General features: G+C 36.9%; 1 pseudogene; it reads right to left on the minus strand.

Moving 5' to 3' along the window:
* Positions 1 to 10,429: 10,429 nt before the first annotated feature.
* LOC140600814 (mortality factor 4-like protein 1) lies at positions 10,430 to 13,667 on the minus strand (annotated as a pseudogene).
* Between the last annotated feature and the right edge of the window lie 3,415 nt (positions 13,668 to 17,082).

Consider the following 17,082-nt stretch of genomic DNA (forward strand, 5'->3'; position numbering starts at 1 on the left):
TTGAAGAAAAAAGGATAGCCCTCCAGAGCTCTGCATTTACAGTGACATGTTTGTATCTATGTGTCAGCTTTTATACAAATATTACTATTTGCTTTAAAATAGCCAACAGGGATGACTGGGTGGCTCAGTGGTTGAGCATCTGTCTTTTGCTCAGGTTGTGATTCTGGGGTCCTGGGATCAAGTCCTGCATCGAGCTCCCTGTTGGGAACCTGCTTCTCCTTCTGCCTATGTCTTTGGCTCTCTCTGTTTCTCTCATGAATAAATAAGTTAAATCTTTTAAAAAAAAAAAAAACAACCAACAGATTCTTGGCGCCTGGGTGGCTCATTTGGTTAAGAATCCAACTCTTGACTTTGGCTCAGATTGTGATCTTAGGGTTGTGAGATTGAGCCTTGCATCAGGCTCTGCATTAGGCTTAAGATTCTCTCTCTCTCCCCTCTACCCCCTTTCCCCAGCTTGCATGTACATGCACATTCTCACTTCCTCTCAAAAAAATAGCCAACAGATTCTACAAGAATATCATAAAATAGGCCAAATAATATGAACCTACCAAATCAGCTGGTAACATCTACTAGTCTCCAGATGTACATCTCATAATTTTAGAGTTATAAGGGTTAACCCAATACCAAATCTGGGGAAATCTGTATGCAAAACGACCCATTGTGTTTGCTCCCTTACTTTTTAAAATCTCTTGGGTGTTATTGAAAATGATATGTTGTGATGTCCATTTTTTTGTGTTCTCATTTTCACCTCCAGAACTGATTGTTGGCAATTCTGTATCCCATTCAGACTCCATTACCTGTATGATTTCTGAACAATTAATTTGTGCCTATACAAGATATCACTGGAAGGGATTCATGAATCCCACATGTAGCAGAGTCAGTTCAGCTGGGAACCAGGAAACTCTCAGATGCCTGTGAATAATAACTGGAATTACATGGTACTAGTTTCTTAGTGGAGGTCCTAAGAATGAAATTGGAAGTGCCCATATACCCCACGTTTTATACATTAAGTGCAATTGCAAATTCTAAGGCTAATTCCAAATATATACTTTGACTACAACAAAACTATCATAAATAAAAACAATGACCTCAAGGTATTTCAGCTAAACCAGCAAAGGAATACAGAAAAAAATAATTATGAAGAGAAAAGAATTAAGAAAATTCTTCCAGTATGCCTTGTTCCCTAGTATTGGACAGAAGCTGTCATTTCAGTAGTTATCTTTTTGGGAACACTATTTGAGTCTAGAGTCATAGGTTTCTAGAGGCTTTTAAATTAGTCTTAGTTTGAGGCCATTCATGTGTGGAACTCCGCTGGTATGGAGACTGGTGGCATGCCTCTACTATGTCTTTAATCTTGACTGTTGTAGCTGTGATCAGAAGAATTTGAAAACTTGCCTTCAGGCAAAGATAAAGCATTTGTACATTACTGTCTCTTCTGGTAGATCCAGTTACCATGTTGGAGATCATGCGAACCTGGGAAGGTATCTCCTTTGGAAAGGTCGCTTGTATTTGCTAGACCTAATTATGAGTCTACCAAGTGAGTCCTTGAAAATATTTAGCTAGATCTATGTGTAACATTGTAGAGTCAGTTATTGTTGGAATTCTTTAAATCTTACATATTCTATGATCTCATAGAGGGAAAGTGAGTTTGCACTCTGAGACTATTTCCTGGCCCTTAATGCTAGAGGCAGCATTTTAGGTCAAGGTAGAGCAAAGATTTCTTATGTTTTTGATGAAATTGAGCACTATGTTTACTGATTCTGAATTTCTTAATGACTCATGGTGATAGGAACACGAAAAAAATTTCTGGGTTAGGAGAATAAACTTAGTAAGCTATTTCTGTGTCGGGAACACAGACTATACTTTGCCAACTATACTCCTCTATCAGTGAAAATCTATCCAACCAGAAACTTTACAAGCAAACTAATGCATATTCATAGTTTAAAGATGTGTAGTTGTGTGAGATTAATTTGCTTCAGAAAACTTTGAGGAAGAAGCTCTGAATCATTTTTTTTTTACCTGTGTATATGCTAGGATTTTGTGGTTACATGTGAGACATGTAGAAACGATCTCTTTCATTATCTTAAGGACAATAAAAGAATAATTTGACCAGGATCCATTGGATTAATTGTGGCTCTCCTGAGAAGCCATGAAAAAATCATTAGAATTTATGATTGATCAAAATCTTTCTAAATTTATTAGCATTTAATATACCTGAGTGGTAAAAGCCACTTGTTTTCCAAGCAAGTTAGGTGAAGCATGTCCTTAGCCTCTGGAGTGGTCTCTTATATGGTATCATAGTTAAATTACAGATAATTCTTTGGGATATTGAAAAGTTTCTGAGAAACTTTTCATTGATTTTTTTCACCATTCTCAACTGTCTTCTCTATTGAGGTCATAATACCATCAAGTCATGCACAACTCCCAAAGCACATCTACTGTTTGTATTAATGTTTTTACTCTTTGAACTTTTTCCAGGGTTCCAGCTCAAATCATAGGTCCTCAGTTTAGTTATCTGAGCAGATTAAACATTAGGAAAGAAACTTCATCAGTGACTAGAAGTTCAGTGGTTACACTGTATCCCATGCAGAGAATGCCTTTGCCATTTTTAAGATAAGAGCCACATCAAACAATATTAATTTAGGACCCAACAAGAGAGGTCAGTAAAATCAGACCTGGGTATATTTAATTCCTGAATTATAGCCAAATAGTAATGTATTCTCCTTCATATAGAAGGAGTAAAATTGCAGGATTAAGATTTGAGTAAACTTTAATATCAGCAAACAAAGTTGACAATAAAAGGTTTTCACAAGAAAAAAAAAATAAAAAAATGAAAGGTTTTCATAAACTTTGACATGATCAAATAAGAATTAACAAGAGTTCTTGGCATGTGGATCCCTCTGTGTTCTTTTATGGAGTTCGTGGAAAAAGCAAGTACCATATCGGCAGAAGCTTCGAGCAATTTGGCAGCTGCTGATAGTTCATACAAGCAGGAAATGTATGCTTTGCTCCTGAATGGAAGGTTACACAAATGGCAGCAGACTCTTGTACGAACCGTGTCATTGTGTTCTAATGCAGTCAGCCTTCTCTCTCGTAAATCACAAGACAGATGTCTTTTTGTATAGTTAGGGATACTCAAAGTTGCAGGTTGCAGACAGGCCTTTAATGAGGAGGTTTCTCAACATTTGGATCCATGGAAGATACCAGTTTTAGGAAGTTCATGTAAAGGCTGAGCTATATTAGCACAAATCATAATTATTGTCTACAAAAACCAGTCAATCCTAAAAGCAAGCAAGTGTACAAACAAACAAAACACCCCAAACCCACCAAACAAAAACCTTTAGTTTGGAGACAGATATAATTGGAGAACCTTTATTTCATTGAGTACAGAAAACATCCATCTTCTGAGATCCAAATATTGCACAGATTCTTCTGTGACCCAAATATTGCACAGATTCTTTATAGATTTAAAAGTTTTCTCTTGGGACGCCTGAGGGGGTCAGCGGTTGAGCATCTGACTTTGACTCAGGGCATGATACCGGATTCCTGGGTTCGAGTCCCACATTGGGCTCCTTGCATGGAGCCGGCTTCTCCCTCTGCCTGTGTCTCTGCCTCTCTCTCTCTCTCTCTCTGTCTCTCATGAATAAATAAGCAAAATCTTTTTAAAATAAATAAAAAAATAAAAGTTTTCTCTTGATGCTCTGTGCAGCTCTTCAGCTGATCTTAAAAAAATATAGGTAATCCTGTTCAGAACATGGCACTAAATCATCTACAGGTCATTTCAGAGTGGATCCTTAAGCAAAAATCAAATCTTTAAGATTATCGTTTAGACAGTGAGGGAAATAGGAAAGAGTTTTCATATATACCTGAGGCATAATTAACCAGGTATACTGCTGTTTGTCCCACCAATAAAGCAAACAAATACTATCTTTACCTACTGGTGTCTAAAGAAGATGGCAAATGAATCTGCCATTGTAATGTGTTTGTTTAGCAGGTAGAAACTCCCTGGAATCTAGGGAGCACTGTTCTATTGATTGCCCTCAGAGCTTGTACAGATAAGTAGCCTTTTCCATTAAGCTCCTTAACTGGCCATGTGGGAGTACTGCAGGGACTGGTACAGAGCACAGTGTGTCCCTGCTCTAATAGAGCCTCAATAAGAGATATTCCTCTGGCCAGAGCACACTGAAGGATCATTCAAGCAGGGGTTTATATGGAATAATTTGAATTTTTATAAAGTCCACTCCATATATTCTGCTTAGGTTAATTGAATCTTGGGCACAAAGAAGAGAGGGTAACTGATCTAATATTTGGTTTGTAGGGGCTCCTAGGTGCACACAGTTGCACACCTCCATTTTTTATATCACACTTTGAGAACCAACTGTTCACTTACATGTTCCACATAAATAAATTTCTGAAAAGTGGATCTCTAGCATATTCAAGTTAAGTCAAGGGGAGAATTGGTATTGGTGCTATTGCCATCTTTTTTAATCCACTTCTATGCAGATTAAGCTCTTGCAGAAGTCATTCTAGTTAAGTCATATAATTGCATATTGTGAGGTCAGCAAAACCATGCCCTTGAGCTAATCCAGTCTGCTACCTGTTTTTGTACAGCCTATAGGCTAAGATCATTTTATATTTTTAAATAGTTGGAAAAAATCAAAAGAAGAATAATATTTTATGACATGAAAATTCTATGACATTCAAATTTCAGTTCCCATAAGATTTTATTGAAACACAACTATGCTAATTTGTTTACATATTATCTATGGTTGTTTTCACACTATGACAGCAGAGTTGAGTAGTTGTAATAAGATCATATGTACCATAAGACCTGAGATATTTACTCTTTGGCCTGTTAGAGAAATGTTTGCTAAACTCTATTAAAGAGACTCAGGGGCAGCCCGGGTGGCTCAGCGGTTTAGCACCGCCTTCAGCCCTGGGCATGATCCGGGAGACCCAGGATGGAGTCCCATGTCCGGCTCCCTGCATGGAGCCTGCTTCTCCCTCTGCCTGTGTCTCTGCCTCTCTCTCTCTCTGTGTGTCTCTCATGAATAAATAAGTAAAATCTTTAAAAAAAAAAAAAAAGAGAGAGAGAGAGAGAGAGAGACTCAGGATGCTAATTTTTTATATATTACATTTTTTTCTTATGTTTACATAATTGATATTTGGGCTTTAATCTGTATACTAGACAAAGAATAATATGTATATTACAATAGAAGTGGGGAATCTAGGGTATAGATTTTCCAGAAATTTGATGCATTGAATAGGGTATGTTATTTGGGATCAGGTTAGTGTCTGTCACCATCCAACTGTGTGTCTTTGTGAAAATATATTAATAATTTTACACTGCAGTAATTAATAAATAAATGTTGGCTTGAACCAAATGAGTGTTCTTAAAGAATTATATTCAGCTAAATTAGGAAAAATACATTTTTATTCGATTTGGTATAACCCTCCTTTTTTTATCTGAGAGTCTGTTATTCCCAACTGTAGTGTTGAATATACTTTTTCTTTTTATGAAGATACTATAATAGTAGGTTTTGGGTTTTTATTTTTTTTATTTTTTATTTTTTTTGGTTTTGGGTTTTTAAAATTAATTTATAATTTTCCAAAAGGCAAATTAAAACAATGGCAACCCAATTACATGCATATACATACACAGACAGAACTGTATGCATATGTAAATAAATACACATATATACACATGTATATATAGTTGTCAAATATTTATTTATTTATTTATTTATTTATTTATTTATTTATTTATTTATTTAAATTTTTAGGTGTCAAATAATTTAAGTTCTCTAAACCATTTGGCTCGATGAATTTACTGCTGCCTCCGTTCCGAAATACTTCTGTACTTTACACCTATGAGTCTTTAAGTAAGGATTATAGTATATATAGTTTTTGAGAAAATAGTCTAATCTTTATAGAATATTAAGCAACATTTAAGTGAATAGTACCGTATTGGCTATTTATTGCTATGATACTTAAACGGCATGTCTTTTAAGATATTTACTTATGTCCTATGAATAGAATCATTTCTCCTATTTTTCTAAGAAAAAAATTTCTACTAAGACTTTAGAATTCATTATGATTCATAGCTTCTGTTTCTACAGAAGTATTTTGAGTGCACTCTTCTCTAACACAAACACCTCATGAATTGATCTGCCATATTATATGTCAGAACAAATCGCCAGCTGCTCTCAGAAAATAAGGCAATTCCCATTACAGCCTCTACTCTAAACTTTCTTATCTTCATGGGCAATTTAAAGAATGTGACTTAGGAATTACATTTATTCTTTTCTGACAGTGTATGCCCAATTACTTAAATATCTAACTTGTAGCTATTGATCTCTATTGAAATCCCTTTGTCCTCAAAAACCTTTGAGGAATTCTCCAAAACTGTTCAGATGTGTTTTCTTTTTTTTTTTTTTTTTTCCTGAAAGGTAAAAGATGGAAACCCCGAGGAGTTCATGTGTACAAGGATAACTCTGGACAATTCATCCATTTTCACCTCTAAAATCCCATAAGTTGGTTTATTTCATGTTCACAATTTTATGTCTTTTATAAGCCTCTCAGTGAAGCTGATTTTAGTTTTGGTGATGAATGATATATAAGATGGTGTATAAAATGAATTATAAACGTCACAAAGAAAATTCATCATTTCTCTATATATGCATTATATGTATATGTACATGTATATGTTTAGTATTCAAGATTTATATATGTATAGTATTAATAAACATAACTGAAATGCCTCAGATGTTATTGATAGAGACAGTTGCAAAATATTTTTATCAAATCACAATTAAAGATCTTTAAAGAATAGTGAGTAATGGATAAAGTACTAAGACAATGAGAAAAGGAAATGTCCTCTTATTTTGAAAAATATATGAGCAAATTAAATTTTACAAACCTCTAGACTTTTTTTACAAAGCTACTAGACTTTGTAGCTTCAAATTGATGTAAGACAAATATTAAATTGTTGAGAGACAGTTTATTAAATTACTTAGGAAAAGAATAGCTGATTTCTAAGTAGTAACATTATTTCAATAGTTTACATTCCTATGAGACAATGTTCTTTCTCTCCTTTGATGAGGTCACTGGCTCAGTAAAGCATGGCTGGAGGAAACTTGATTACAGGTAATTCACATGGAGCAGACTTCAAATTGTGGGTTAATCAGTATGATTCACTGGTGTGATATGGCTGTCAACAAAAATTTAATGTTATCATAAGTTCATTACAAGAACTAAACTGTCTGGAACAACTGCAATAATATTCTGCTCTATTCAGAACTGGCAAAGTCATAACGGGTGGTGTATTCTCTTCTGAGTAAGATGTGTTGCAAGCAAAATTAAGAGAACAGAATGTGTTATTAGTGGAGTGACCAAGGGGTGAGAGGAACTGAAATTATATCAAAGAAAGGGGACAAGGGGTTTTGTAGCTTTCAAGAATGCCTGATACATCTGTTTGGATGAGGGATAATTGCACTTTGGATTTAGTTCTAACCACACAAAATTAAGTTTATTTTTGATATCTGCTTAACTTTTTGGATTTTTTCCTACAGACCTAGGAGTTTCCCCAGAGTTGTTTGAATGCCTAATTTCTCCTTGTGTATTTTAAATGCATTTTAGATTTTAAATTTCTGTATATGGAGACATCACTTACCACTACATCATAGCCTATTTCATTTGGGTATTTGTCCACTTCTAAAACATGTTACAAAACTACTTCATATAATGTAGCTTGATAGTATTTCTTGATCTGGAAGGATATGCTCATCCTCAATCATCTTGTTGAAAAAACAATTTTGACTATTGACTTCATTCAAAATTATCAATTTCCTCCACTTCTCCAGAAATTAGGTAGTTCTGGTATAAAGTGTGATTAGTTGAAGCAGAGGCCTGATGGCATTAAATTCTGTAATTTTACTTTGTGATCTACAGCTATTCCCTAATCTACCTGGAGCCTAGAAATGTTAATAATAATAATAATAACAATAATAATCTATTTCATACAGTCACTTTGAGAATTTTAGGATATGCTACATGTGAAGCAGTTTGTATAATGCATTCTACCAATAATATACTAAACAGATGATTACCATATTATTTTTCCTGACAAATATTAGAAATAAGTTTTAGAATTTTGGAGTTTTGAAGGCAGTTGTATTAGTTTTCTAGAGTTGCCATAACAAAGGACCAGAGACTGCTGGTTTAACTAACAGAAATTTATTTTCTCACAGTCCTGGGAGCTAGAAGTCTAGGATCAAGGTGTTGGCAGGGTTGGTTTCTTCTGAGGTCTTTCTACTTGGCTTATAGGTGGCCATCATCTCTCTCTATCTTCTTATGGTCTTCTCACTGTATGTGTCTGTGTCCTAATTTCCTCAGAAAACCAGTCATATTGGATGAGAGCCAGCCCCTATGGCCTCACTTTACCTTAATACCTCTTTAAATACCCTACCTCCAAATGAAATCACATTCCGAGGTCTGGGAGGGGCAGGGTAGTGAGAACTTCAACATAAATTTTGGAAGGAAACGATTGAACTTCTAACAGCAGTTGTGTCAAATTCATTTTGGAAAACTTAGAAAACTGCAATATTGAATTTTCCCATCAAGATATATGTGCTGTCATGTTGGTTGCTGCAATATTTATAACAGCCCATGCATGGAAGCAACCTAAATATCCATCAGTGATTAGGTGGATAAAGAAAATCTGGTATACATTTACAATGGAATATGATTCAGCCTTAAAAAAGAAGGAAATCCAGCCCCTTGTTACAACATAGATAAACCTGGAGAACAGTACATTAAGGGAAACGAGTCGCACATAGGAGGAAAAATACGACATGATATCATTAATAGGAGTTATCTATAATAGTTAAATCTATAGAGGCAGAGAGTACGAATCATGGTTTCCAGGGGCTTGAGGGAGAAGGAAGTGAAGAGGTATCAATCAAAGTTTATAAAAGTGCCAGTTATGTAAGATGTGTAAGCCCTAGAGGTCTGCTGGGCAGCATAGAGCCTGTAGGCAATGCTACTGCATTGTATACTTGAAAATTTGTTCAGAGACAGATCTCAAGTGTTCTTATCACAAAAAAGTAATAAAGCATACAGCAGGAGGAAACTTTTGGAGGTGGTGGATATGTTTATGGCATAGACTGTGGTGTGGGTTTTACGGTTGTATACTTATGTGCAAACTCATCAAGTTGTATACATTAAATGTGTACAACTGTTTATGTCAATCATACATCAATAAAGTGGTTAAAAAAAAAAAAAAGACTAGTGGCAACCCGTTACATATTTCCAAGTTTGAAAGTACCGAGTGTGTACATCACTTCATTTCCTGGATGAAGGTGGTACGACAGGGCAAGTGTTGCAGTCTTGTTTGTGGTCTTCCTTCACAATATCACTTGGTATCATAACCTCTAATACTACAAAATCAATCTTAGGTTCCCTGCATAGTCAGATGTGCTAGCAGAACAAGGCATATCCTGAAGGCAGCTTGAAGGTGTTCAAAGATAAGTTAGATAGATAAAACATTTTTAAGAAATCAAAAGAAGCTGTAACAGAGTTGCCTGAGTGACTTGGTTAAGCATCTGCCTTTGGCTCAGGTTATGATCCCAGAGACCTGTGATTGAGTTCCACATTGGGCTCCCTGCTCAGCGGAGAGTCTGCTTCACCCTCTCCCTCTGCTCTCTCTCTCTCTCTCTCAAATAAATAATTGAATAAATAAATCCTTAAAACAAACAAGTTATAACAAAGCTTAAGTTAAGATTTCTAGAAATGAATAAAACCCTGTCACAGGAAGTGGCTGATATAAGACTTCAGATCTGAACAGAAACAGATGGCTCTGAGACTCAGTGAAGGATTTGTGTCAAGTAAGTCCTGGACTGGTCCTTAAAAGGCAGCTTGAATTTCGGGTTATGAAGGCAGAGAGTGATAGCCTGAGGAATGACATCACCGATAGTCTTGCTTGACTGAAATGGGAGAGTGACAGATTTAAAATTCCCATGAGAAGGAAGTCAGAAGGATCGGTGTAAACAGTTGACTCCAGAGATCACTTTCCTTAAATCTGTTAATGAAGTAAATATTTTTCTACTTTCTACTCTTAGGCAGGTTTTGTAACCTCTTTTTATACATAATCTTCCCAAGATTATTTAAGTGTCAATACGTCATAAATGGCCATTGAAGTGCTTTTAGTTTTTCTGGAATCAAGAAATCATGTGTATAGTTTATTTTGTTTTGTTTTGTTTTGTTTTTGGAGCTATAATCCTTCTTATTTTCTCTGTTTAAAATCAAGCAGAAAACAAACATCAGTTGTTATACACTAACATTTTGAAAGTACATCATTTGTCCAAGAGAAGGACTAAGAACAAAAATGTGTATTCAGAGATCCAAACAAAGGAAGTGTCAGGGCGTCACCTCACACAGCCTCCCGATGGTACACAAGAAGAGCCACTTCATAATCTCTGGCACTAAACTGGGTTGCAGAATTCTGTGCCAGGTATTTTAGGAAATCATGAGGGTAATTCAGTAATAACACAACGCTTTTCTCATCCAGAGTTGTGTAGGCCAACATTGCTCCAATTCGTAAAAATAATCTCAGTAGATGTGGTGCTCCATACACCTGGGTCAGGGGTACATCTGGATGATCTGCAAGGATCTCCGTGTCCTGTGGTCTCTCAAGGTTGTAGAGTATTTGAGTGCCCAAAAGTTCTCTGAAATATTTCTTTATATGTGCCACAACCTCATTAACTGCATTACTCCTTATTATCTGTGTTTCTTGAGATTTCTGGTAATTTGCAGGGCATGGGATCCATATTCTTCTTGGCAGGAAGATAAAAGATCTGTTGCTGCCTGGTAGTTAAGTCCCAATCATCAACAAGCCATGGTTTTAGTTCTTAGGAATTTTTATTTTAATTTTATTCATGAATTAAAGGGCAGTGGGATCCATTGAGGCCTTTTACTTGTGAGGGGGCTGAGGTGTTTCCCTGGTCTGCCACTATCTTATCCAGCTTTTTCAGTTCCCTCTTTTTGGCTTTTACTTGAGCGTTTGTCTATTGGCAGACCAGAAGTCTTCTTTCTTGGGGCAGCCTGCCTCGTTGTAATTTTTGCATACTGCTCCTGACTGGCTGTTTGTTTTTTGTTTTGCTAAAAAAAAAAAAAAAAAAAAAAAAAAGATTTTATTTATTTATTTGAGAGACAGAGAGTGTGAGAGAGCACAAGCAGGGGGAGTGCAGAGGGAGAGGGAGAAGCAGGTCTCCCACTGAGTAGGGAACCGCATGTGGGGTTTGATCGCAGGACCCCAGGGTCATGACCTGAGCTGAAGGCAGATGCTTAGCCTACTGAGCCACCTGGGCACTTCCTGACTGGCTGTTTGAAGTTCACACTGTTTCCATAGATTGGTGTCCATATATTTGAATACCCTGCTTTCTAGAACCCACTCAATCCCAATTTTTATTCCAATCACTGTAATGTAAAAAGTATTTCACTCGTTTGTCCTTTATGGCAACCTTTACATAAAGGTTATATAGTTTATTTTGTAAACTGTTTTGCTTGTAACTCTATGATCTATTTTCTTCACCGGCCACAGTTCTTACTTCATTTACCTTATACCATGTACTTAAGTCTTAGAGAAATGCACTGAAAATCTGAATGGATTCTGCTTCCTCCCATTTGTTTCCAAATGCATGTGATCTTCACTGTAGGAATGCCTTTTACCCATGCACTGGCTGACTAATTTCTCATCCTGCAAGATTTGGTTCAGTCACAGTATTCGAAAGCATGCTTCCCCCGAACACACACTAATCAGAGTTTGGTCCTTTCCCCCATGCAACCTCTTCCCATGTTACCTGCTTTCATAGTACATATCATAATGTTTACCCAACGCTCTAAAATTCTGGTTTATTTGTCTATTATCATAATAGACTGAGCTGTTTCAGAATAAGAACCACAGTTTCTAAATGTTTCCATCTTTTGCAATGATCTAACACCTGGAAGGTTATAGCTAATTAATGAACGCTTGTAGGAATGAAAGAACAAGTTCAAATCGAACTTCAATTAAAAAAAAAAAAAGAACGGTAAACGTAACATGAACATAACACTAATACCCAACTGTATGCCTCAAGAGGAAATTGTCCAAATCAATGTTCAGAGGAGTATGACCCTAAAACTGCATGGCCTTGCTACCTTTCGTTTACTGTCAATGTCATTGGAAATAAATCTGATTCTCAGTGGTGAGTATGAAATGATAAATGATAAAGCACATCTCTGAACTCTTGCAGTCAGAGGAGATGCTCAGTGATGCCATACATGAAGATAAAAGCATTTCTGCTTCGGCACGGCAAAGGAAAGCTTTTTCAGCTTAAACATCAACAAGAAAGTTAGTTTTATCAAAAGGAGCAAATTATAGTAACACTTTCCCAACACAAGCCTGCCGCAGAATACAAAACAGAGAGGCAAACACAGAATTACCAAGTTAGAGAGCAGAGTACTTCATTTGGAAAGAAGCAAGACAGAAAAGCTACAGGGCCAGACAGAGGCCAAACATGTGACACTTACTAACTCATGAACTAATGGGTGGCCTTTTAAAAAACACACTTAAAGGACAAAGGCCAATTACTTCAAGTGAACCTGAAAAGTATAAGAAAAAATTCAGAATTATCTTCATTTAAATTGAGCCAGAGATGGAAATTATTAGGCATCCCCTCAAAGAAAAATAGATATGGCAACAATTCGGTCACTCTGCATCCATGTCCCAGCAGGCAGGGCTGTTTTGTGGAGTAGTGAAAAGAATCCTAAAATTCATCTTCGGGTACAGTATGAGCATAATCAGAGACTTTTTGCAAAAAAAAAAATAAGATTAAGACAAACTAAAAAAAAAAAAAAAAAACTAAATTAAAATTAAAATTAAAAAAATAAAAAAAAGAATAAGACAAACTGCAAAAGTGAAACAATGCATCATAGGTTTCAAAATGGTGATACTGATACACAAAGAAAGACTGATGGAATAGAGTAAGATCAATATTTGTATAATGTTAATATATTAGGGGAATGGAATCTTCAGTCCGTAATTTCTAATCAAGTGATGGCAGAGTAAAGCCATTTAATCCTGCTCTAGTCCCTGAATCGCACTGGAATCAGGACAACAATAACAAAGAACATTTCAAATTCAGTAAGAATTTTAGCTGTGAAGCAGTTGCAACGTCAAATCACTAGTTAAGGTTTCTCAAAGTATTAGTATTTTACTAAAATCCTTACCTCATTTCCTTTTTACTTTGGGTTGTGGCATAATCATTAATTCAGCTGATGCTCCAGGGTATCAGTGCTTTCAGGATCTTCCATGTGATTTGTCAGCACATCTCCCCTGTCTCTGTCTCACGTTCACTGTCTCTTTCTCTGCCCTATTTTTCTCTGTGTGTCTGTCTTTCACACCCATGCCCCCCTTCACACTCCAACACATCGCCACACCCCCCACAGCCACACACCCACACCCACACACAACCAGGCACATGCCCCACAGTCACACACACACACACACAACCCCCCATACACAGTCATACACCCCCCACACACACAACCCCCTTGCACACAGAGCCATTCATTCAGCCAATCCTCATTAAGTCATTTACGTAGCAGCACTTCTCTTTAGGAACCGTCATGTCTCTTTACAACATCACCTGGGTTCTAAGTGTACAGTTATACCAGACAGTTGTGTTGTCATCATTGTTACAGTTGTTGTATGGTTATTATTTGTTTTATGATCTTGCCTGCTCTCCTGTTTTCTTCAAGTTAAGTTCAGGGAGTCAATTTTTGTTGGGTCCTTTCCGCCTTTAAGATGCTGATTTACCTTTAACTTTTGATGTTTTCTAAATGAGTAGAAAGTAGGCTGATAAGCTGAGCTTCTCTGAATTCTTAGTTTTTCAGGGTAAGGTGAATAGGACAGTCCCTTACATAAACAGTCGTATTAGAGGTAGCGTTTGAGCTGTCAGGGTGGTCACTCTGTAGGCATGCAGGGGGAGAGACGGGAGTGGACAAGGAGATGTGGAGCCAGGGAGGAGGGAGAGATTTATATTAAGAAATTGGTTTTTATGATTTTGGGGATTGGTAAATCCAAACTTACAGGTCAGACAGGCCAGAAACTCAGGGAAGTGTTGATGCCACAGCTGGAGGTCAGAAGTCCTGTGGAGACATGACCGGCTCTTCCTTGGGGTCCCTCAGTCTTTTTCTCTATAGACTTCAAATGGTTGGACGAGGTCCAGGCACATATGGAGGATAATCAGATTACATGTGAATCTCATGTAAAAATACCTTCACAGCAACATCTAGACTGGTATTTGATCAAATATGTGGGTACCGTGGACTGGCCAAGTGAACACATAAAATTAACCATCACAGCAATTCATCAGTCCCCATTTCTCTGTCCCTTTTCTTTCCCCAAACAAGGAGCCAGTAGTGGCACACAGAAACACTCGCCCCCCACCCCCCGCCCCAGCCTTTTTCTATTTGAAAGAATTTGAAATTTTCCTTGTTCAAATTTGTATGCCTTTGCTGTATTTCTAGGAACCTATTAAAATATCTGAGGTGCTATTTTTATCATACCATAATTTAATGATTTTGAGGCTTATTCTTGTATTAATTTTTAAAGATTTATTTATTTGAGAGAGAGAGAGAGTGAGCATGAGCTCCTGAGCCAGGGGGAGGGGCAGAGGGAGAAGGAGAGAAGCTGACCACCCCCCCCCCCCCTCCGGCTGCTGAGTAGGGAGTCCTATGTGGGGCTCCATCTCAGGACTCTGAGATCATGACCTGCACCAAAATCAAGAGTTGAGCCCTGAACCCACTGAGCCACCAAGGTGCCCCCCGCATTAACTTTTGTAATTACTAATGATAGCATCACTTTGTGTATTTTCTATTTTAATGTGAAATGTGCATTTTTGTGGGCATTTATATATGGAAATTACTTGAATTATTTGACCTCAGGTAAAAACTCCTCCTAAAAAAAGTTTCTTTTTGCTTCTTCAAGAGGTTTCCACAATCACAATAGAACCATGACTTAGAATTTTAAACTAGTGTCTTGCAGCTCTTTGGGTTGAAGTAGTTTCTGTTGAGCTATAAACTTCCTTCAGGGCTGGGGCGTGGTTGCAAAAATCCCAGAAGAAAATCAACTTCTGTTTTTCTTCACTGCTCAGGGCCAAAGTGTCTGAAAGGATTTCTCGCATCAAGGCGATGATACAGTTATTGCTAGTTTTCTTTCCAGAGTAATTGTTTCTTTCCCTACTATGTCATGCACGGATGAAAGAAATATGTGTATTAGTTGGTTTTATTTTTTGGTTATTACCAGGGAAGGTGTCAGTGTAGTCAACTGGATATGTTAAGTATATAAGTTATTTAAGTGTGAGTTTCAATTGATCACATTTTTCTTTATTTTTAAAATCACTACACTTGGAAATCTCTTGTTTCTATTGAAGTATTATTAAGTTATGAATTCTCTTATTTTGAATTCATAGTCTGATTTTTCTATTTGATTAAGCATTTCAAAAAACACATCTTTGGGTATTTTGAGTACAGTTGACCTTCAAACAATGCAAGGGTGAGGGGTGCCCTGCGCAGTTGAAAGTCCACAGATAATTTTTGACTCCTTCAAAACTTAGCCACTAGTGGTATACTGTTGAAGGAAAGCTTTACCAAGAATTTGAAATGAGCTCTTTATAAACAGACACTGAATGTAATTAAATTAATTTGAGATTTGTCCTGAAAGTATTAAAATACATAGGTGCCTATTTTATTCTGAGAACTCTGGGTATCACCCATCAAGTGACTCCAATGTCATGACTTTTTATTGGGATTTTTGACTCCATGAAGTTGTAATTTAGGCAAGTGTTTGGAAGCATAGAAAATTACAGGCTGTTGGCTTGACCCCATTCATAAGCCCTCTCCTCGGGGAATCTAGGACACAGAGTTCAACACTTGAAAGTCACTTGAAAACAAATTTGTAGTTTTGGGTAGAGCTCATGAATGCACATATTTCAGAATAATAAATATCTTGACAAGGAAAATCTGAAGTTGTATTCGATGACACGAGTTCCTACTGGGCAGCATAAGTGGCCTTTCAAGGCTTAACCTAAATCCTTCTTGGTAAACCTCTAACGTTCTCAGTTGACAGAAAAGGCCACTGCTCATTTTTCCCTAAGCAATATTGCTTCTCCTTGAAGATGAGGTGTCCATTCTACCTTCTTTCTTTCAAGCTATAATGAATTCTGTTTTTCTCTCTTTCTCTCAATGGGGATAATTCCCTGACTTTTCAACACTTGGTTTTTCCTCTGTGGCCTCTGGCTCAGACCCCCATAACCACCTTGTTGTCAGGGTGTCTGAGTATCCAGAAGCTCCCCACGGTCGGCCCTATCCTTTTTGTTCATCTGTGGCACAGATAGCAATCAGCTGTGCAACAATCTGTATTCTTGTGCAGGTTTCTGTAAGGAAGTAAAAGGACTTCTTTCTCTGGCAAGTCAACACTATAGATTTTATAAATTTTATCGAATCCACAACATGTCTGCTGACAGTCCCTTAGATAAACAGTGTATCACTTCAGCTGGGCACCTCATGCTGGGAAAACAGTGGCCGCCAGTGACAGTTCTTTTCTTCTTCCTAAAACTGTCGACCTTCTCTAAATATTTCATTTCTTTTTAGGAAAAATGCAGGGATGTTGTTAAACATAACTCAATTCTTTTAAAAGTTTAGACTCTGTGGCTTGTCAGCAGAACAAATAGACACAGCTCCAGTGGGCCCTGCATATGAAATCACTAGCAGGATAATCCTACAGGATGCCAACTTCTATGCTTCAATGACAAAGCACTTCAATAATAGTTTGCTACAGAGGTATATTTTACAATCCAATGAGCTAACAAATTCTAACCCACCGAGCTTAAAACAAGATGAAATAAAATAAAACATAAAATGCTCTTGTTCTGGAGAACTGGGCATGGCAATTTCTTGTGGCTTTTTTGGAAAAATATTAAATTTCAAATGGCTCTTCTCATGGAGTTGGGGAAAGATAATTCATAAGAAAATATTAATTAA

The sequence above is a fragment of the Canis lupus genome, chromosome 12, assembly GCF_048164855.1.
Source record: "Canis lupus baileyi chromosome 12, mCanLup2.hap1, whole genome shotgun sequence".
Classification (NCBI taxonomy): Eukaryota; Metazoa; Chordata; class Mammalia; order Carnivora; family Canidae; genus Canis; species Canis lupus.